At 51.9% G+C, this 22,461-nt stretch overlaps 1 protein-coding gene across 1 annotated transcript in view; it reads left to right on the forward strand.

Annotated features, from left to right (window-relative positions):
- The first annotated feature begins 20,885 nt into the window (after window positions 1-20,885).
- The window catches only part of UNC13D (unc-13 homolog D), a 707,512-nt gene continuing 705,936 nt past the window's right edge, over window positions 20,886-22,461 (forward strand). Inside the window, exon 1 of the mRNA XM_086930728.1 lies at window positions 20,886-20,993. The gene's annotated coding sequence lies outside the window, so the exon portion shown is untranslated. The remainder of the gene's footprint in view (window positions 20,994-22,461) is intronic.

Here is a 22,461-nt window from a genome sequence, read left to right on the forward strand (position 1 = left end):
CACATCACCCCCAGAAGAGAGAGAGCCGAGAGAGAGAGGGAGGAGACTCCCCAAGGCATATAAATTGTAGGGACTGAGCCACCCGGCGCGTTCGCACACTGCCCACATGCATACATGCACAGCAAGGGCGGGCTCGCCCGAGGGGTTATATAAAGGGGCGTAAGACCTTTCGGCATCTTGGCCCAGTACCAGCATACCAGTGTGGGTGTCACTTTACTGCTACGAGCCATTCCTGAGGCCTAGCCTCTGTGCAGCCCGTGTCCAGCCAGGCCTGGACGCCACATTGGCGACGAGGTGGGTCCCACCTGTGCCTCCACAGCACCTCACCTGCCCCGGCTGAGGTCCATGCCGTCGAAGAGTGTGGCGTGCAGTCTATGCCGTCTGCGGGCCGCCCTGCTGCAGTCATGAAGTGAAAGCACAATTGTGTGCTGTCCGGCGGGTGCCCACCCCGCTCTGCTGCACGGCTGTGAGAGGCGCGCTGTCCTGCGGGTGCCCACCCTGCACAGAAGATCATCGTTGAGACAGAGCCGCCCTGTGGGTGCCCACCCCACCTGGAGAGGCCAGCTCTCGCTCCTGTGATCTCCGTTGCCCAGAGGAGATTAAATGGGGCCCAGCGGGACTGCTGATGGCGCCGTGTGAGTCAGGTGAGGTCTGCCCTGCTTAGCACGGGCACGCACGCGCCTGCTCTACCTTTACGTGGTTGAGTCTGTTGCCCAAGTACATGGCCTGGTCAAACCCATGAGGAAAGTGAAAGCGCGGGCGATTGAGACGCCCTGTTGTGAGCACTCCAGCACGTGGCAGCACACCCCTCCCCTCAGAGAGTCAATAAGCACTGGCAAGTGCAAATAAGCACCTTCTGCTTATGCCTGGTGCTAGGAACTGGACAAAGACAGTACAACGCACATAGTGTCCCTGCGCTCCACAGCCCATTCCCTCGGCTTCGGCACCATGCACGGGCTCCAGCAATGGCCCACGGCCCACCCTATGCACCATCTGTGACACACCAGTCCCATTGCAGTCACCTGTCGCCGTGGGGGAAAGATAGTGCAGGCATTTCGCCTGGGGAAGAGCCAGCCAGGCAGCTGCGCAGCACGCGCACTCACGTACAGGCATGAGCTTGCCCAATGCGGACGGAGCCGGTGCCCTGGCAGTGCAGTTGCCAGCTCCCCAGCCAGCACCCCTACCTGCACCACCGCGTCCAGGTCAGTCACGGCGGCTCCCTTGGCCCCGTTCAGCGAACTCTCCGATCCTGCAGCGGTGCCATGGAAGTCGTGGATCGGCCGGCCGCCTGGACCACTATTTTGTGGATATGAGAGAGACCGACGGGATAGTAAAGAGATCACTCCTCATGTGCTATGGTGGGGGTGAACTGTACGATTTGTTCGAGACGCTGCCTGCAACAGGGGTGGATGACGACTACGATGGAGCTGTGGCTGCCCTGAACAGGCATTTTGATCCACAAATAAACTCTGACTTCGAACGTTTCAAGTCCGCCAGGCAATACAAGGGGAATCCTCGTCCATAGAGGTCTTTTACACCCATCTAAGAAAGTTGGCATGCTCCTGCACGCTGCCGGACTAGAGGGAGGAGATCAGGGCGCAGATCATTCAGGGGTGTCGTTCAGTAACGCTACGCTGCCTGATACTCCGACAACCGCCCGGTTGTCGGAGTATCAGTTTGGACGAGATTCTCGTACTCGCCAGGTCCCACGAACTGTCCAACGCTCGCGCAGACAAGATGGAGGTGGCCTACGCTGCAGCCAGCATCAACACGGCCGCCCGTGGTCAAAGAGGAAAGAGTGGATGCTACTCAGAGACGGCCGGCACTGTCGAGGGGACCCACAAGACCGCCCCAAAGAAGTGCATGCGGAAATTGCGGATTGGACCACCCTCCAGCAGGGAGGTGCTTTGCGAAAGGGAAAACGTACTCCCAGTGTGGTAACCTCAACCACTTTGCGAAGGTCTGCCAGAGTGGCAGAGTGAGAACAAACACCCCAAATCCACGTGGACAGACAAGTGGTGAGACAGCTGACGCTCAAGGACCCTCTGGATCAAGTGAACACCACTCCGCCAGAGTTTGGACTGGGGGCAGAAGATGATGACGTGTTCTTCATGTCGTTTGTTGGTAGAGAAGGCACAAGACGCCAGCCGCCACCCATGTGCACCATCACAGTGGCTGGTTCTCCCGTGAACACGCTCATAGACATGGGGGCATCGGTGAATGTAATGCACACTGTCCAGTATGAGCAGTTATCACCATGTCCGCTGCTTCTCCCATCCAAGGGCAAGAATATACACATATGACGGAAATGAGCTGCTTCCCCTGCGGGGAATCATGGGCGTTGAGGTTGCTAACAAGGGCCATCGTCTCAATCCAAGGCTTCACGTCACGGAAGGGAAACAAGGAACCCTCCTCAGTTTTCACATAGCGGTGGACCTGGAGTTTTCTTCGCAAATCAGGTGCATGATCTGCACGCCTGTGAAATGCTCAGAGACTTTCCCATGTTAATCCAGGGCCTGGACCGCCTACAAGGGAAAACGTTCAAGTTGCACATTGATCCAACAGTCAAGACTATGGCCCTGAGGCACTGATGGTTGCCATTACACCTATGCCCTTGAGTGAGGGAAGAGCTGATGAAGCTGGAGGAGTTAGGCATGATAGAGAAAGTGTTGGCCCGCACCCCATGGGTGTCGCCTTTGGTCGTAGCCCCCAAGCCGAAGCAGCCGGGAGCCTTTCGGCTCTGTGTTGAAATGCGCCTTCCAAACAAGGCCGTGAAGAGGGAGCGTCTTCTCACACCCCCCCATGGATGACATCGTGGCCGACCGTAATGGTGCCAAGTGGTTTACCAAGCTCGATCTCAATGCTGGTTACCATCAACTGGAGCTCCACCCCGACAGCAGGAACATCACTGACTTTCTCCACTCACGTGGGGCTACGTCAGTATAAGAGACTGAGCTTCGGAGTGTCCTCTGCTGTGAAGGTGTTGCAAAACGCGATGAGGGAGTTGCTCACCGGGTTGCAAGGTGTTATAAATTTGAGCGATGACATCCTCGTATTCTCTAAGACACTGGAGGAGCACCACGTGCATCTAAGAGCTACCCTTCAATGGCAGCTGGCGGAGAACGGACTCACCCTGCACAGAACCAAGTGCTCATTATATCAAGAGTTGGTGGATTTCTTCAGCTACAGTTTCTCGAGAGATGGCCGCAGCAGCCAAACGGTCTGCCCCAAGGCCCACGTTGCCCACAGAAGTCCGAAGTTCCTCGGAATGGCCACGTAATGTGGCCTGTTGATTCCCAATATGGCGTCTCTCTCCGAACCACTCTGCAATCTTACAAAGTTTGGTCAGCCATGGGTCTGGTCGGCGAAGGGAGATCTGGCATTTCATGCCGTCAAAGAAGCCCTCAACAATGACAAAGTGGTGGTGGATGCAAGCCCTGTAGGGCTGGGCGCGGTCCTGATGCAAGAGATGGAGTCCAAAGAGTGGGTCCCAAATGCATACGCCAGCAGGGCGCTGACCGTAACGGAGATGCACTATGCACAGATAGAGTTTGAGGCCCTGGCCATCAAATGGGCGTGCCAGCATTTCCATCTCTATTTATATGGACACAACTTTTGAGTGGTCACGGATCACAAGCCTCTCATTCCACTCTTCGCCGGCACACCCCAGCTGGCTCCTTCCCAGATCAAGAGGTGGGCAGTCCAACTGCAGGCTTATCACTTCGATGTAATTTGTCAGGGGGTCAACAACCCTGCCGACTTCCTGTCGTATCACCCCGCCCGCCGGTGCTATCCAGGCCACTATCCGATGAAGACAGCACTGAGGAGTATGTCCAGATGGTCTCTCTTGAAGCGTGCCCAGGTGCTTTCATCCTGGAAGATGTTGGGAAGGCGACTGAGTCTGATGAGTGCCTGGTCAAGTTTAAGGCCACGCTAGCCAACAGAAACTGGCGTCACTTCCTTGATGGAATCAGTGCGCTGACAGCGGACGAAAGACTGTTTCAGCAACAGCTGTGGAATGCTCATAGCGAACTCAGCGAGGGCCTTCATGGAGTTGTGTTGCAAAGCACCACCCTTGTAAACCCGAAGAGCCTTCAAGAGAAAGTGGTCCATCTGGCGCACCAAGGGCATCAAGGAATATCAAAGACAAAAGCCAGGTTACGGAGCAAGGTTTGGTTTCCGGGCATGGACGAGGAGGTCATCCGCACCTGCCACTCTTGCAACATCATGGCAGGCGACCCGGCACCCCATCCGGTGATCACTGAGGACCCATGCCAGGAGCCCTGGACCAAAGTGAGTCTTGACTTTGTCATTTCCCGACGGCTAAAGCACCCAGGTTCTCGTAGACCCGCATTCAAAATTCCCGGTAGTGGAAGTGATATCGTCAACAGCCTTTCAACACGTCCGGACCGCACTTGAGCACGTCTTCGCTATGATGGGACTGCCGGAAGAAATCAAGTCAGACTATGGGCCCCCATTTCAAGGAAGAGAGTTCCAGGAATACATGGCCTCCCGTGCCATTCGACACCACAAGATCACGCCACAGTAGCCCCTGGCAAATGGCGAGGTGGATCGCTTCATGCGAACCATGAACCGAGCCCTCAGGATTGGAGTGGAAAAAGGGGAAGATGTTGAGCAGTGTTTTCAGCAATTCCTAAGTGCCTATCGTCAGACACCACATTGCATCACCCCATGTGCACCGGCTCACCTCATGTTCTGAAAAGCGCCAAGAGACAGCGTTCCCACGGACCCATCGTGGAGTCCCCCAGCGCTGAATCTTGAAGCTGCCCAGGCCTGGCGAAAAGCGACCAATGTTAAAGCGAGCCAGGATCGCAGGGCACAGCCGATGAACATCCCAGTTGGTGACAGGGTCATCGTGAAAGACCAATACCCTGGCTGGAAGTATCGCACCCCGTACGAGCCGGAGGTGTGAGAGGTCATCAATGTGCAAGGTACCATGGTGTCGGCAAGACACAGAGCTCGCGTAGTCACTAGGAATGCTTCCTGGGTTAAGAAAATGGAGGTTGGACTTCTTCCAATGGACGCAGGTGGGGAGAGTTGGAAGAAGGAGATGTCATGGGACCAGCGAGCACGCCTATCAGTAGCCCAGTGCCCGTGCCGCACCGAGACGGAGGAGAGTTTGAGACAGGTGAAGAAACAGAGTCATGGTGCAGAGTCCCCGGAGTCTGAGGGAAGTGCAGGGGGATCAGGAGCAGAGAAGAACTCCCGGAGCCAGAGGTATGGTCTCCGGCCGAACCCAGCCCCCAGCCAAAGACTGAAGGACTTTGCGTGGTGTGTAAAGAAAGACTGAGGTTACAAAATGTGGAGGACCTTAGTATCTGAAAGATTGAAGGGATGTAGTGACAGAGCCACCCTGCCCGTTAATGCACTGCACACATGCATACACTCACCCCAAGGGCAGGCTCGTCCAAGGGGTTAAACAAAGGGGCGTAAGACCGCTCGGGTCTTGGCCCAGTACCAGCATACCAGTGTGGGTGTCACTTTACTGCTGCGAGCCATGTCGGAGGCCTAGACTCCGCGCAGCGCGTTTCCAGCCAGGCCTGGACACCACATAAATCAGCCAATCCCCTAGTGAAAAGAGAAAACAGAGACCAGCACATCTCCCCCTGCTGGACGACCGAGGCATGAACAACCTGGACGGCTGTCCAACACAGCACGGGGCCAAAGGAGAGGAGCGATACAATGACAGTGCCACTGCCAGACACAATGCCACCAAAACCCACCAGTATGAAGACTGAAGAGCCCAGAAAGAAAGCAGCAGTCCAGGACCCAAAACTCCCCCAGCAGTGCCTTCCTACCAGGCACACGCGGTGGACGCCAGATCACCAAGGAAGAAGGAAGAAGGAACAAGCCCCTGAGGGAGCGAGAGGCGACAACTACCACTGGAGAAATGCCCAACCTCCGTGGGCCCAGGATGAAAGCCACCGACCAATGAAAAGCCGGAAACAAGGGAACAAATGGAGATGGGCCAATGAGAGCACAGTCAGTGCCTCGGCCATTACTCCGAGACTCAGCAGCCCGAGTCAGGCAGACATCCAAGGGTGGGAAATGCAGCTTTCCGCGGCTCCCGCAGGGGGCCAATCCAGCAGGGCGGCCCTTTAGTGCCATTTTGGCACCACCCACCACTGCACTAGTTGTTGTAGGGCTTCCTGCTGAAGTCCAGCAGCCAGGTCGCCACTGTGGCATCCTTCCAGTGTGCCAGAGGGGGCGAGGGCATATATGCCTCCTCCGCCCCTCTTGGCGCCCTCTGTTCGCTAGCCTCGCCGTCTCCCACCCCACCTCTTACCTGTCGGGGAGGCTGGCGGGCAGGATACATTGAATGTTTTTTGTTTTTTTCTTGAAAAACCTTTATTTTAGCATTCAATAAAACTACAAGCATGGGCCTACAACCGCGGGGGGCGGCCGCTAGACAAATTAAGACCACCGATATTACAGTACAACACAGCTCATCAGCCGACAACCCAGAGGTTCGGCAGCGATTCAGGACAAAACTTGTATTAGAATGCACAACTGGGTTCCAAGATAAGCCAGAGGTTTCATTTCATATTATATAAGAGAGGATCAGGTGCCATACAATCAAACAGAAGAATGCGGGGGACAGGGTAAGAGACAGGATATGCATATAATAACCACTATAATGGAGCATTGGCGCCAAAGCATACAGATCGATGCAAACGAACACACAATATACATTCCATGTTGCGCCAGTTCTTGGAGCCTGCCCACCCGGAAATCAGGATATCATAAAAGCATAAGCACTAAATACAAGCATACGATAAGAATCTGAATGATTCGTAGCTATACTGATCCTTAAGAAAGAAAGAGAAGGAAAAGAAAGGCCATAGAAAATAAAAAAGGCAAAATAAAAAACCCCTGTCCAGCCCCCCACCCTGCACCCCTGCAAATGGCTACAGCCTGACCCCACTAGCAGTGTGCCTGTCGCCCCTAATAACTAGAACACTCCAGGAAGGAAAAAGAATGGAGGAGTGCATATCCATTTGGGCTCCCAGCCCCTTTAGACCGCCCGCCAGAAACAGCCACTCCCTATCACTAAAAGACACACTTATGACAACACTATAGAAGAAAGTAGAGGGTACCGTGAGACACCGCCCAGCCTCTTAGAGCAAACAGTTGCAGGTCAAACACTTGTGAAAGCCACTCCAACCCTTCCCAACCTAGTCGATCTTAACCTTGGCCCTTCCGAACAAGAACACGAACCTCCCCCCCCCCCCCCCCCCCCCCCCCCAGACCCAAAGGCACACAAAGAAGTAATAAAGGAGAAAAGAGTCATCAAAAATCAATCCATGGCGACTCGCAGGCAGTGGGTCCACGGGAACTTTAGACGCTGAAGAACTCTCCCCCCTAGGTGAACAGTCCCAATGTATCCTGCAAAGGAGTTGTAGAGTCACCAAGAAAGGAGAAGACGACCACAAAATGAAAGGAAAGTCACAAACAAAAGTCACCGGGAGGGGAACGCCCCCTGTTATCTCCAAGGCCGATAGTGGTGGAAGGTTCGGCGATACCATGACATCCTCGGGAACACCGTCTCCCAGGGCACCATCCGATGGTTCCAATACTTGTTTCCTCACGGGGTTCTCGCTCGGAGTCAAAATAGCCACGGTTTGAATGGCTGCAGATTCCTGTTCCAACAGTAAGGCCGGGTCCGGTTCTACCATGAGCATCTCAGATAGGCGCGAGTCCAATTTGCTCAACAAGATATCCACATGTGAGCGAAACGCCCAAATTTCGGCCAGTATTGACCTCAGCGATGGCTCATGCACCATTCGATCCATAGTCTCATGCCGGACATCAATCACAATCACCTCCTCGGGTGAATCTGGCATCCTCGGGGGGGGGGACAAACAGGATCGCGGACGTGCAGATGCGGAGAGTGAAGGGTCTTTATTCGCAGCCACGGTCTACACGGTTAAGGCCGCAGGCCAGAGGCCCCGAACCACGAACCCTGGCGGCCCCAATACCGGGTCCGCGGGACGGGGACCCCCACTCACAGCCAGCAGTAAGCAGAATCACTCCTCCATCGATAATGAGCAATAGAGACGATCGCCGCCTAATTCGGGCTTAAACAAAGCCTCCACTCCGGTTGACCGGACCCAGCCTGGTTCTTCTGGCCGATGTTGTTGCACTGCAGCCCGGCTGTGAAAGTACTCGAGGCCCCGGCTTCACCGCTGGAGCAGGCCCCAAACTTCAACACGATAGAACTTCGTCAAATAAGCCGATAAAAGTTTCCGGATTTCACCATCGGAGTGCGGAACAGTTCATGCACACAGAGACCAGGCGTAAAGTCAGGATAATGTACAGGATATCATGGCGGGTTACGGAGGTCGGCGGAGCCTGGAGCCTAAGCAGCCATCTTGTTTGCTGACGTAGCTCCTCCTTCTACATTGAATGTTTTAATGTTTCCTTTTCTGTTGCAGGCGGAGTTACAGGGCGATCTGGAAGCAGACAGGTACAGTAAGGGTACCTCTGCAGCAGACCGGTACAGTAAAGGTATCTCTGCGCAGCACAGTAGGGGTGCCAGAGCCTCAGACCAGGAGCCGCAGGGCAGGTTGCTGGAAAACCGCGACGGCACCTCGTTAGTCCTTCGGGCGGTTGGGGGCCTGAACCAACTGGGGGTTTGCCCTGCTACGCTCCGCCCTGAAAAGTGCGTCAGTAGAAGAAACCAACGTGTCACGTGATCCGGTAGAGGATCAGCAAGGTAGCTCGGACGGGATGTCCCCCAGTGCTGGCTCACCAGGCGGGCAGGGCAGCATAGGTTGGCACAGCTGCCTGCCCTTGGATCGCCCGTAAGATAACCCACATATTGCATACTCATGTATGGAATAACCTTGCAGCAATATTTTCCCATAACAAAGTGTCTTGTGTATTTATTCATTCTTGCATGCTCTGACAAGGGGTCGTGGGAGAGGTTGCCGGTAATGTCACTAGAACCCAGGAGATATGGTGGAACAGACAGGAGAGAGCCTCCATGAACAACAGAGCCAGTGAGGCCAAGAGGGTCGGGAAAACCCACAGAGTCGACAAAAAGCTGACAAGACAGGAAGATGAAGGCAGGCATCCAACAGTACGAGGGATGCGATGAAGCTCTCAACAGGAGCAGTGAGCACAGTGCAGACTGAGCTGAATCGCAGGCCCTTGCACCGCTTCCCGGATTGAACATAAAAAGAAGGAAACGAATAACCCCTCCCCCATGACGACAGAACAACAAAGGCACCTGAGCATCCATGAGAAGACACACCCCGATACCTGACAGAAGGGAGAAAACGAAAACTCCTACTGGAGCCAAATCCCACCAGACGGAAAAAGGAGAGACACACCCCCCAACACAAAACCCCTCTCAGGAGGGCAGACCCAACGGAGGAACCTTGTGGATGACTCCTGAACACAGCCACCACTGCACTTCATGCCAAACCTGGCAAGCAAGTGTACCCAATGCAGAGATGCCACAGAAGGAAAAACAGCAGCTAAGAAGTCCACAGGAGAACACTGAGACAGAAATCAGGGGGAAACTGAGTAGGACCCGCCGTGTTAAGAACCCGGGACCCTAAGGCCAAATACAGGCCTCTAGAGGGGTCGCATAAGTCCACCAATCTGGTACTACAAGCAGAAAAAAACAACAGGATGTGTGTGTGACGCACTTCCCCCTTTATTCATGCCGGGCCGGGTAGGTGGTACCATATTGGGGGAATTATTTTGGCTTTGCTAGGTAAAAGGTTTCTGTAGAGCAGACAAGCTGGTCTTAGGTAAGGAATGGGAAAGGAAGACGGACGAGGAGGTAATTAATTGTATGCACTTCAAACAGTGCAAACTTATAAAAACAACCAGCACAGCTGTTCATGATGTGGCTACAGGCTCTTCAGTAAGAGCCTCATTGGGAGCGCCACTCTAAACCTGTACTCTGACGCTTTCAGAAGCGGTCGCTCCCTCACCACAGCTCCTGCCTGGTATCGTTATCCGCGCTCCTGTGCTTCCTACTATCGCATTAATACCGCTGCCTCCTAATTGCATAGCGCTATAGTGCGAGTGCCACTGTCGACTCAGAATAACATTTATAGCGCTTTTTGTTTATATTACACGGCGCTTTGACTCGCGCTCGCATAAACTGTTGATATTTGTGCTGTATTGTTTATGCTGCATTGCCTGTTTTTTGTGCAGATTGTCATCGCGTTACCAAGACACACTATCTCAGCCTTTGCTGACCATTTGTGACCCAGCCTACCTCTAGTTTAGTTTCTGGCCGCCATCTTAATTGTTTTTGCCTCAGAGCCCGTCCTCCACAGCCCGCCCCGCCTCCCAGCTGACTCTCCCTCGCCCCTCCCCCTCCACTATCCGCATATGACAGATGCATTTCCGCGCAGCGTTCACGCGCAGCGGTCGCGCCCCATGCGCGCCGAAGGTGCGCCAAAGGTAGGCCCGTCTACGCCCGTCTGCGCCTGGACCGCGCCCAGTGCCAGACCCCCTGGCCCCCGCAAGCCGCGCTCCTCCCGCATATCGTTTGACGCCGCCACCCTCCCCGCCCTTCACCCCGGACGCACACCTCTATGCTGCATGGCTGCCCCAGGACACACCCATGGACCCTTCACCTGCCACTCCTGCAAATTTACAAGCATCAAAACCCATACCACATCCTCTAACCCCAAACACAGCTCCAACTGGAACCACCTGAAGTGCATCCTGCTGAATACCCGCTCGGTCCACAGACACGCCACCGAACTCTGGGACCTACTCGACACTACATCACCGTACGTCGCCTTCCTTACTGAAACATGGATGAACGCATCATCAACACCCGACATCGCCATAGCCATCCCGGACGCTTACAAGATCATCCGAAAAGATCGCACCGTCCAAACAGGAGGAGGCATCGCCATCGTCCATAAAAACACCATCAAAATCCCGTCCAGCTCCGATGCCAACCTTACAACCGCCGAACACCTCCACTTCCAGATCCACACCGACCCCAGGACCACACTCAGAGGCACCCTCATCTACAGACCTCCAGGAACCCGTAAACAATTCAGCGAAGACATCACTGACTTCATCAGTCCACATGCCCTCGCCTCCGAGAACTACATTCTTCTAGGAGACCTTACCTTCCACCTGGAAAAGAAAAACAACAACTACACCACCACCCTACTTGACAACCTGGCCAATCTCGGCCTCAAACAACTGGTTGACACCCCCACCCATATAGCCGGACATACGCTCGACCCAATCTTCACCTCCAGCAAACACATCTCCTTTGATCGTACCACAGCTCTCCATTGGAAGGATCACAGCTGTGTCCACTTCAGCTACAAAACCACCTCGACCCACAACCCCCCACAACCTATTCCCCGAAGAAAATGGAACAAAATCACCACTGACCAACTCCTCACATCGCTCAACCAAAACCCACCCGCCCTCTCATCGGACCCAAACCAAGCTGCCATCAATGTCAAACAATGGATCATTCACAGCGCTGACAAATTAGCCCCCTTAAAAAACCATCACACCAGACAAGACAGCAAAAAGGCCCCCTGGTTCAACGATGACCTTAAGAAATCCAAAAAGCTATGCCGTACCCTCGAGAAAACATGGAGAAAAAACCCTACCACCGACAACATGACCACCTTCAAAGCAGCCACCCGCAACCACCTCCAGCTGATCCGATCCACCAAGAAATCAGCATTCAAGAACCGACTCGACAACAACGCTCATAATAGCAAGGAACTATTCAACATCGTCAAAGAATTCACCAACCCCACCGCAGTCTCAAACGACATCACTCCCTCCCAAGACCTCTGCGATTCGTTATCCTCCTTCTACAACAAAATTGCCGACATACTTAACAGCTTCGAAAACAGTTCCAACGAACAATCCTCTCCACCACCCCCAGAACCCAAACCGCCCTCTAACAACCTCAGCGCCTGGAACCCAGTCACCACTGAAGACACCACCCGCCTAATGAATTCCATCCACTCTGGCTCGCCAACCGACCCATGTCCCCACCACATCTTCAACAAAGCAGACTCCATCATCGCACCCCATCTCCGTGATGCCATCAATTGCTCCTTCATCTCTGCTACCTTCCCAGAAAGCTGGAAACATGCCGATGTCAGCGCCCTCCTGAAAAAACCCACAGCTGACCCCTCAGAACTTAAAAACTACCGCCCCATATCCCTCCTCCCATTCCCGGCCAAAATCATTGAGAAAGCCGTCAATAGCCAACTCGCCGCCTTCCTCGAATCCAACAACTCCCTCGATCCCTCACAATCCGGCTTTCGAGACAAACACAGCACCGAAACCGCCCTCATCGCAGCAACAGACGACATCCGCTCACGACTGGACAACGGAGAAACTGTGGCCCTCATTCTACTCGACCTCTCCGCCGCATTCAACACTGTCTGTCACAGCACCCTCATACAACGCCTCAGCAACATCGGCATAAAAGGAAAAGCCTTGGACTGGATCATCTCGTTCCTAGCTGGGAGAACTCAGAGAGTCCGACTTCCCCCATTCAAATCAGAAGCCACCGAAGTCATCCGCGGTGTACCACAAGGATCATCACTCAGTCCCACCCTCTTCAATGTTTACATGAGTCCACTCGCATCCATCGCGCGTCAACACAACCTTAACATCATCTCCTACACGGACGAAACCCAGCTGATCCTTTCGCTCACCAAAGACCCCAACACCGCCAAAACCAATCTTCACGAAGGCATGAAAGAAGTAGCCGTATGGATGAAAAACAGCCGCCTTAAACTTAATTCAGACAAAACGGAAGTACTCATCCTTGGATCTTCCCCCTCTGCCTGGGACGACTCATGGTGGCCTTCGGATCTAGGCTCAGCACCCATACCCACAGACCACGCATGCAACCTTGGTTTCATCCTAGACTCCTCACTCTCGATGACCAAACAAGTCAACGCCGTCTCATCTTCCTGCTTCAACATACTACGTATGCTCAAAAAAATCTTCCACTGGATCCCCACAGAGACAAGAAAGACGGTCACCCACGCACTGGTTACGAGTCGACTAGACTACGGAAACACCCTCTACGCCGGAATCACAGCCAAATTACAGGAAAAACTCCAACGCATCAGCAAGACTCATTTTAATAATAATAATAATAAAGGGGCTTATAAAGCGCAATGGTGACGCCATCCCGGCGTGTCCCCGCGCTGTGGAGAGAGTGACGGAGCAGGCAGTATCCGAGGCTACTGGATGAACAAGTGTGTTTTTAGTAGCTTCCTAAATACCGTTTCAGTCTTGGCCTGCCTAATTTCATAGGGAAGAGTATTCCACTGGTTGGCTGCCAGCACTCGGAAGGAGCGACCACCCATTCTGGCCTTCTTAATGCGGGGAACTTTGAGAAGGCCCATGCCCATGGAGCGAAGTGCTCTATTGGGTTGATAGGGGATAGCTAAGTCCTTCAAATATTCAGGGGCTTTTGAAGCGGTAATCCTGTGGCAGATTAAGAGTGCCTTGAATAGGATCCTTTTTTTTATAGGAAGCCAGTGAAGGGCAGACAGAGTGGGTTTAGATGCCGTTCTTTTGGGGAGTCTGAGAACTAGTCGGGCTGCAGTATTTTGTAGCACCTGGAGCCGCCTCATGTTTTTCTCAGTGGTCCCCAGTAGCAGTACATTCGCATAATCTATGCGGGAGGTAACTAGAGCTTGGGTCATGGTCTTTCTAGCCTCCAAGGGCAGAAGGTCCAAAGTGCGGTTTAGGGTCTTCATTATTCCAAAGCACTTCCCTGCTACTTTGTTGACATGGCTTTCAAAAGACAGTTTCGGGTCCACCCATACTCCCAGATTTTTTGCCTCCCTGCCAGGGATAGGTGTAGGGCCAAGGCAAGGAGGCCACCAATCCTGAGTCCAGCTGGCATCCTTTCCCCCGATCACTAGGACCTCAGTTTTGGAGCCATTAAGCTTCAGGCAGTGTTGGTCCATCCAGCCAGCAAGCGCCTGCATGCAGGTTTTGAAGTTAGCCGCTGCCAAAGTGGGTGCCTGTGATAGGGAAATGAGCAGTTGAGTATCATCGGCATATGATAGCAATTCTATGCCGTATGATTGGACCACCTCTGCTAATGGAGCCATGTAAAGGTTGAACAGGGTGGGGCTCAGGGCAGAGCCCTGAGGCACCCCCTGTTCTAAGGCTATGCTGTCAGAGAGAAACAAGCCACTCTGGACCTGAAAACTGCGGTCAGAGAGGAAGGCCTTGAGCCAGCCCAATGCCGCCTTAGTGACCCCAGCACTGCTCAGACACTGTAGCAAGATGGGATGAGCCACAGTGTCAAACGCAGCGCTGAGGTCCAGCATAATGAGAGCCATAGTGTGCCCTTCATCTGCACCCATCCGCAGTGTTTCGGTCGCTCGCAGGAGGGCCGTCTCGGTCGAATAGTTCTTCCGAAAGCCCGATTGGGAGCTGTGAAGAGCTTTTTTTGCCTCTAGGTGCTCCATGAGCTGTATATTAGCTAGTTTTTCGGTCACTTTTGCAAGGAAGGGCAGGAGGGAAATAGGTCTTAGGTTCTCTAGAGTATCCTGACTAACATTCGGTTTCTTTTTTATAGGCAGCACTATAGCCTTCTTCCAGTCTCTCGGGAGAGAGGCCGAAGAGAACGAGAGTTGAATGATGTGCCTAAAATGGGGCTCGAGTACTTCCAAACTAGCAGTCAGAACTTTAGGAGGGGCAGGATCTCGAGGAGAGCCCGTTTTGACACTTTGGCAAACCTTTACCAGTATATCAGGTGGAGGGACCAGGAAGCTGTGGAGACATAACTCCGTGGGGCTGGCCTCACTGTTTTCCAAGAGATCATAGGTGGCGGTGAGGTTTCCAGAGAAGCTAGCATAGATATCCGAGATCTTTCCCGAGAAGTATCTCGCAATCCGATTGCAGGTATCTACTGAGTCATTGGAGGACCTATTATCAGTCGAGAGTACAGAAATCTCCTTAAAGATTTTAAAAAGCTCCTTCGAGGAGTTCTCTGCCGCATTAATCCGATTTTTATAGTGGGCGGCTTTAGAGATGCGAACTTCTCTATAGTATTCCCTCTGCATTTTTTTATATTTTGTTTTAATCATAGGGCATTTTGGACATCCCTCGCCAAGATCACATTACCGGCCACTTGAAAGACCTTCATTGGCTTCCCGTCAACAAGAGAATAACATTCCGTCTCCTCACCCATGCACACAAGGCCCTCTACAAACTAGGGCCCGAATGCCTCAACACTCGACTATCCTACACACCCACCTGCCAACTAAGATCCTCCAATCAAGGCCTCGCCTCAGTCCCGCGCATCCAAAGATCCACCATGGGAGGTAGATCCTTCTCCTACTTGGCGGCCAAGACATGGAACTCACTCCCCACTCACCTCCGCCTTACACAGAACCACATCTCCTTCAGAAAAGAACTTAAAACCTGGCTATTCGATAAATAAGGAACCCACTCCCCAAGCGCCTTGAGACCCCTGGGTGAGTAGCGCGCTATATAAATTCTTGAACTTGAACTTGAGCGTTAATGTCCAATTCCAGATTACAAAACTGCGCCACTTGCATCTGGGCCCCATTTGTGGCTGAACACATTCATATCATTGTTACCTGGTGAGATTTGTCTGGTAATTCTTGTGTTACTATCCCTGAGTAGTTTTCTTGTCCGATTTTCCTGGCCAACTCAGAATGAGGGGCTTAGGCAGGTTTGCGCTATAGACCATCCCAAAATCAATCAAGCCATTTCTCTTCAGTGCAGCATCCAGTGAGGACCCTGCGGCAGCAGGAGACCTAAAGCCAAAATCGACGGGCTCCCTTGTAACTTTAGGAAAGCTAGGGACCATGAGGGTGACCACTGTTCTTAGGGTCATTATGGGCAATGTTTTCAGTCTTGGACATTCATGTACTACCTTCATGCATCCTAGTTGTTTCAAGTTTGTTTTGTTTCCACTGAACTAATTAGTCTAACACACCTGAAAACAGTGATTTGTAGGTGAAAAGTTTGGGACTCGAAACAATGCACATAGAGCTCTGGTATTATGTGGTCACTCTAGAAAAGGCATATTCTTGCATTTAAGGACAGCCGCTGAGGAGACCGGATATGGTTTTTTTTTATCAATAGGCCAACGGGATGCTGAGATGCACATTCCTGCTTACAACCCAAACTGTCCCAGAAAGTGAATAGACTTTGGGACAAACAGTCCCCATTCACCAGCAATGCACTGTGTACTCTTGAGAATGCAACACTCTGTACCTGTAAATATAAAAACTCAGCTCCAGAAACTGGTGACAAGGAATACTCTATTTAATCTGTTCTGGCTCACTAAATTGGTCAGAAAAAGATTGCATTTAAAAAATATTTTTTGGTGTTAGAACACCTGCTGCAGAAATCTTTGATTACCCAGCAGGTTCCAGTTTATAATAGCTGCACAATAACTCTGGTGGTTAATGTACATGCTTGAGAGATCTCTGCAGGTTTGACTAATCCTAAAATAGCATGAAGGGTTAATGTGCCTACTGCAAAGTACCATGCTCAACAAGCAGGTCGCAGATTTGCATTTTATGTAAATAGCTAAGTGGGTCACTGCTTTTGTTGAAGAGATCCTTGGGTTACCTCCTGGTTACAAATTACAGTCTTAGTAAGCTGTGAACTGTCATCAAGGAGCGGCATGCAAATTGCAAGGCATAAATTTAAAACCCTACAGGTTTTTTTTCTCAATATTTTATTGTTCTAAGGTTGCAAAATATTTAATTAGTATGTGCTATATAAAGTTATTGGATTAATTACTCTCATAGTTAAATCTGACCTTCTTACAATGCACACAGAACTTGAATAGATCAAAAACCTGCCTCCAGATCATATTTACTCCCTTGCATTCGCATCAAGATGCCACTTCCCAACTAGACCCGGGCTAGAATGAGACTCAAACAAAATGATTGCTGATGTCCCTCTAAGACAGGCATTTGTGCTGGGCCCAGCTGAAATTGAAACGGGGAGACTTCTCTTAACCCTTCAGGGTGCTGCGCTCCACAGAAGTTCCACAGAGTGCGGACACCGCTGGATGCGTCCTGGTGTCAGTATATTGTACAGGGACGCAGCAGCACAGTTCACGGAGGCCGCTGGTCACAGTTTAGGCTCAAAATTAGCTGCCGGATCAGGACTCCATTCGGATCACCCACTGATCATTAGGCACGGTGAGCTTTAGCCGTCCCTGGCTGTAGTCATGTAGACGTAGGTATTTCATATTGTAGTTGTAGTTATCTCGTACTTGTAATGTTTTATGGTTATGGGATTCTGTCCCTCTGTGTTCTATGCTTCCTCATTGGTTGCTCTGTACTATTGGACAAAAGGGTCAGGGCAGGCATTCTAAACTGTTACAATGATGATTCCTGTTGTGTGGTGCTCCTTTAACTTCATCTTGGAACGTCATTACTTGAAGTCCTCTTATTCAGTGTTTTACAACATTTTGGCGACGAGGCGGCTCAGTTCTAAGTCTGTCCTGTGGAAGCATAGCTGGACAAGGTGTGCAGCCTGCAGTGTTCTAGATTGCGTGCTCGGAGGTGGGTGGGAGATGCCCCTCCCCAGCACTATCAGATGGACACTCCTTTTTTTGGGCCTTATAGCCTTTTTTTATTTGCTTGACGACATCAGCACCGTAAGTACGAGCAGCAGGTCTCCTTTTCAGTTCCAGAGTTGGTATTCGTTTTAGGCAAAAGAAAGCCCAAGGTCTATTGAGGTTATTTTTTTACAGTCGTCGGAATTCTTGTCTCTAGTTTTCACAATAAGACCAACTTATCAACAATAAATGTGATTTTTGGAAATGCTTAACCTAATCTTCACTTTCGGTAACTATGCTTTGAGCATTTCATTCTACTGAGGTTTTTACTGACTGTGCCATTACCAGTTTTGACCCAACCTCAAAGGGGCAGTCCAGCCTGAGCTGCCAGCCTACGTCCACTGTGAGTTGGCACACTAAAGATGCCACGCATGTTTTAACCTCATTGAGCATCATCAGTAAGGTCCAGCTTCAGCCCCTACCCACATTGAGCTACACGACTCAACTCTGGGTATACTTATGATACTTGGAGCCTCATTCTGGCCGGCCTGGTAAAATGGTGTAGGAATGACTAAAAGATAATATTGAATGCGTGGATTATTCTCTGCCACTGGTAAATACGCTGGGTCACATTCCACAGTTTTTACCAACTGTGGCACTCCAGAAAAAACAAGCGGCTGAGATTCCATTCCATTCCATTACCTATTTGTTTTGTTCATTGCAAAGTCCATGATGGTAACAAGTATTCCCAAAGGTGGGTGGCATGCTCCCAGTGCCAAAGCAATCAGGTTGCACCTCACTGAAGGACCCCAGCAGACTAGTCTGGGGTGGCTTGTGTGGCTTGGAATGACAGTTAGGCCAACAGTGTTTCTATTGGAGCTCAACCAAGACTGATTTGCATGTGGCTGGTCTAAAGTGGGATAGTTGGGGCGAAGCTGGCCAGGGCCAAAATGGCTGCCGAAATTGCATGCTCCCGACAGAACTCCAGTTTCTGACTTTATTCACACTCTTAAAGACACCTAAAGACAGCCGCCACCCTCGGAAGACTTCGCTGGAGGTGGTGGGTGGACCTGGTGCGAGTTTGGTGCCTGGTAGAGCATTGGAGAAGTCTGTCATCAGGAGCCTATCATGGGAAGAGGGCCAACGCACCAGGAGACAAAGTGGTTGGCAGTGAGCAGCGGCAGAACTCTGTGTCCCCCAGAGTCCACGGGGGTGGGAGGGGACAAGAAGCGGGTACTAAGCACCGCCGCTTGATGGGGCTACGACCAGAGGAGCTTGCACTGATGGTAGATGTGAGGGGCCGGAGATGAGCCAGTGAAGTGCGGAGTGCAGCGGCTACCAGAGTTGGTGGGGACAGGACCCCATGACATCAGGGACTCTAGAAACCTCCATAAGGGCCCTCTATGGCACTTGGCCCCATCTATGGCCTCCTGTATTGACCTTAAACCTGCCCGAATGCAGTGGGTTCTTCATGAAAAATGACTAGGAGCTTCCAAACCTTTTGTAAAGAGGTCCTACTAGACAGGCAGAGGCTGTTACTCTTCCCTGAGCTACATCCGGTTAGGTTAACAAGAAAGAGGGAAATGCTGGGGATCAAATGTGAACTGGACAAGAACAGCTTCAAGCCATCGATCTGACTCAGCAAGGACACTCCTACATCAACGGAATCCATAAAATAGGTGAACCGCTCCACAGAGGGCATTTTGAAGATACTAATCGGACAGCGTGTGGTAGATGCGTGATCAATGGCCTCCTTGGTGTGGGGAGTGGGTATGTACTGTGAACTCCCGGTTTTCAGAATTACAAGACTGTGGGGTACAACAGCAGATCTAGTCTTGCAATAGCTCCAATATGGGACAGAATTGATTTCCAATATGACTGTACGCCTGACCTCAACAACAGGGGTAGCAAGCGCTATATAATTCAAAACTATTCCCTCCCTCCACTATCCTTCTCAATCCAAATAACAGACTAACATATCCCCCGCCCAAATTACTTTCATATTTCACTATACTAATTCATCACTAATCCTTTTGGGTTCCGGAGAAGTGTGCTACTACTCGCCCAAAAAGCGCTTCAACGCCTTGTCAGGGGTAGTAAGTGCAATATAAATGCAATTACAATACAACACAACACAACGTGGGCTAGGGTGCCTGTCTCTCCACAACCCCTTCCATGTGCATCTGGTGCTTTAAACATCATCACGTACCTCCTGGCTGTGATTTTGGAAGTATTCTCTTGATGCTGTACACACATCGACGTTTGGGTGCTGGTGCGCAACCTTAGTCCTCTTCTGGAATTTCAATATTGAGAACTGAATACATTATTATGTTTATGTGAGGGCAGGGGAAGACATGTTTTAGGTGCCCATTTATGTAATAAATTTGAATTTTATTACACATGTGTATCGTGGTTTCCAATTGGATATTTAGGACGGAGCCATAGGAGATATCCTAATGGGTTGGGAAAAGATATTTTAAAAGTTCCCTGTATGAATCATTGTTCCGGTTGAATGCGGTGCAGTGCTGCCACATAGACATAGGTTCAGTGTTGGAGACACCGACGCTGATGTATCTCGGAACAGAGAAGCTTGTGCCACCACAGGAGTTGTATCACCCCATGAAATGGAAAGAGCTTTATTTGAATCTGTGTGAGCATGGGGTTCAGAAAACAGCACGGGAGCATCGGCGCCTCGCATAAGATGCAGTTACGGCCGGGAGGGGGGGGAGGAGAGAAGGGGGGGGGGGTGCTGATTCTTCAAGCGACACGGCCCTACCCCTTATAGCGTCTTGGAAGCGTGGGACCTTCGGCTAGAGGCGGGAGGTGACTAATATCAGAGTATGAAAGAGCAATTGTGGAATTTAGGCAGGGGAAAGGTGGGACTTGCCCATTTGGAGGACCAGTGGCTTCGATCATTATACCTCCCTTTGCAAAATTTCAGAAAGTATTTTGCAGGGAAAAAACATCTGTAGGGCTCACTGAGTGTTTCTAGCCCTCATTCGCCCTCTCAACATTTAATAGATGTTTCCTATTTTTTTTATCTCCTGTCGAATAAGTTTGGAGAGGAATATGGTCAAGTTACTGGGTTGTGTGCGCCAGGGAAACGGTGGGTTTGCGCGCTGGGCGTGGGCACAGTAGGTCATAGCAGCCAGGGCAGGGCGCCGCAAGCTGCACACGGGGCCGCATGTGCGCAGGGTGTGGCGCGGTGTCGTCTTTTGCCTCTGCGGTTTATCTTCCATGAAGCACCGCACCTAGTGCAGGTTTTGCATACTCCCCGCCTCCGCCTCCCACGGGCAGCGCCTGGGAGTAATAAAAATACACAAAGGGGAAGTGTGTCCAGTGAGGAGGAACGCAGAGTGCGGTCTGCGAGCAGCGCAACTCGGTGAGCAGAGAGGGGGCAGCGCCGGCAGGAGGGCCCGGGACACGGGTAGGTGCCTCGGCGCGCAGGGCCCGCCGCTCGCTGGAGGGGGGAGCGGGGAGCTGCACGTACTCCCGCCGAGTCCGGAGCTGAGGCGCAGGGCATAGGGGCGTGTGGTAGTGTCTGTGTGCACTGAGGTCGGAGACCTCCAGAAGAGAGGCGAGAAGTAGTGTGAGGCCCGCCAGACCAAGTAAACGAGTGGGACGCCAGGGGCTAGCTGCAATGGGGGCAGATAGGGAGGGGTGTGTGTGCTGTCAACGTGGAGGACTGCGGCTTGCAATGTAGTGGTCAGAGCTGGCCTGGGGAGGGGCCCAGGGGTAGTGTCCCCATATTACTCCCACAGCCTCGCGGCGCGATGTCTCCATTCCTAGGGGCAGATTTACAAGCCCCTTGCGCCACTTTTGCGTCACTTTTCCCATGTTAAAAGTGGCGCAAAAGTGGCGCAAGGGACTTGTAAATCTGCCCCCAGCAAACCACTGCAGTCTGGGACTTCTGGTCTTGGTCAAATGTAATCGAAATGAAATCAAATGTAATCGAATCAATTGGATTCGGGGACCTGAAAACAACAATTTGCATGACTGGGCAGGCTGTGTCCGGGTATATGTGGGTGGCAGGACCCACATATGGGGGGTTCCAATACTCCTCTCTGCAGTGAGCAGCCAGCGCACGCCTGGAGCTCAGTAAGAGCAGGGCAGGTAAGTACCTTCCTAAACCGAGAACACACAAGTGGGGTATAGGTGACTGACGAATCGTCGAGACACCTGCGAGAAAGGGAAGGAAGGGCAAGCCGGCAATAGACACCAGGGTGAGTGGATGGGCTAGGGCAGGTACGTGGGACCAGGTCAGATAGGGAGGCCAGGGTAAGAGAGGCGAGGTCAGGCATGTAAACTAATGTACAGGAGAAGCTGTGCGAGAGAAGTGGGACCTGGGTAAAATGTTAGTGGAGCAATCACCAAAATGCAGTTTTTTCCCTTCCTGGCAGAAATGTGTTGCTTCTTCTGCAGGCCCGGCTCCAGGAATTTTTATTTGGGTAGGCCAAGGGTGCTTTCGGGTGGGCCACTGCCGGCCCAATTTGTCGCTTCTGGAGGTAGTCTACAAGCCATAGATTACATCATATCTACTTGCAAAAAGTCACCAAGATACAAGGATTGCTTCTGTGTGTATACAGAGCATGTGGAGAGTTATTTATTGGCGTCCCACCACTAACCTCTATCTCTATAGATGCCTTCCTCCAACAGTGCACTCCATCTCTCTGTAGCCCCTCCCCCTCATGACCTCCTCCTCAGACTCCCTCACTACCACCCTCCACCAGTGCCCCTCATCTCTCGGCATTTCCCACCCTCCCCCAATGACCTCTTCCTCGGATTCCCTCACTGCTACCCTCCACCAGTGCCTCTCATTGCCCCATAGCCTCTCCCCCTATTGACCTCCTCCGCTGATTCCCATATTGCCACCCTCCAACAGTGCTCCTCATCCC

Source organism: Lissotriton vulgaris, chromosome 7, assembly GCF_964263255.1.
Source record: "Lissotriton vulgaris chromosome 7, aLisVul1.2, whole genome shotgun sequence".
Taxonomy (NCBI): Eukaryota; Metazoa; Chordata; class Amphibia; order Caudata; family Salamandridae; genus Lissotriton; species Lissotriton vulgaris.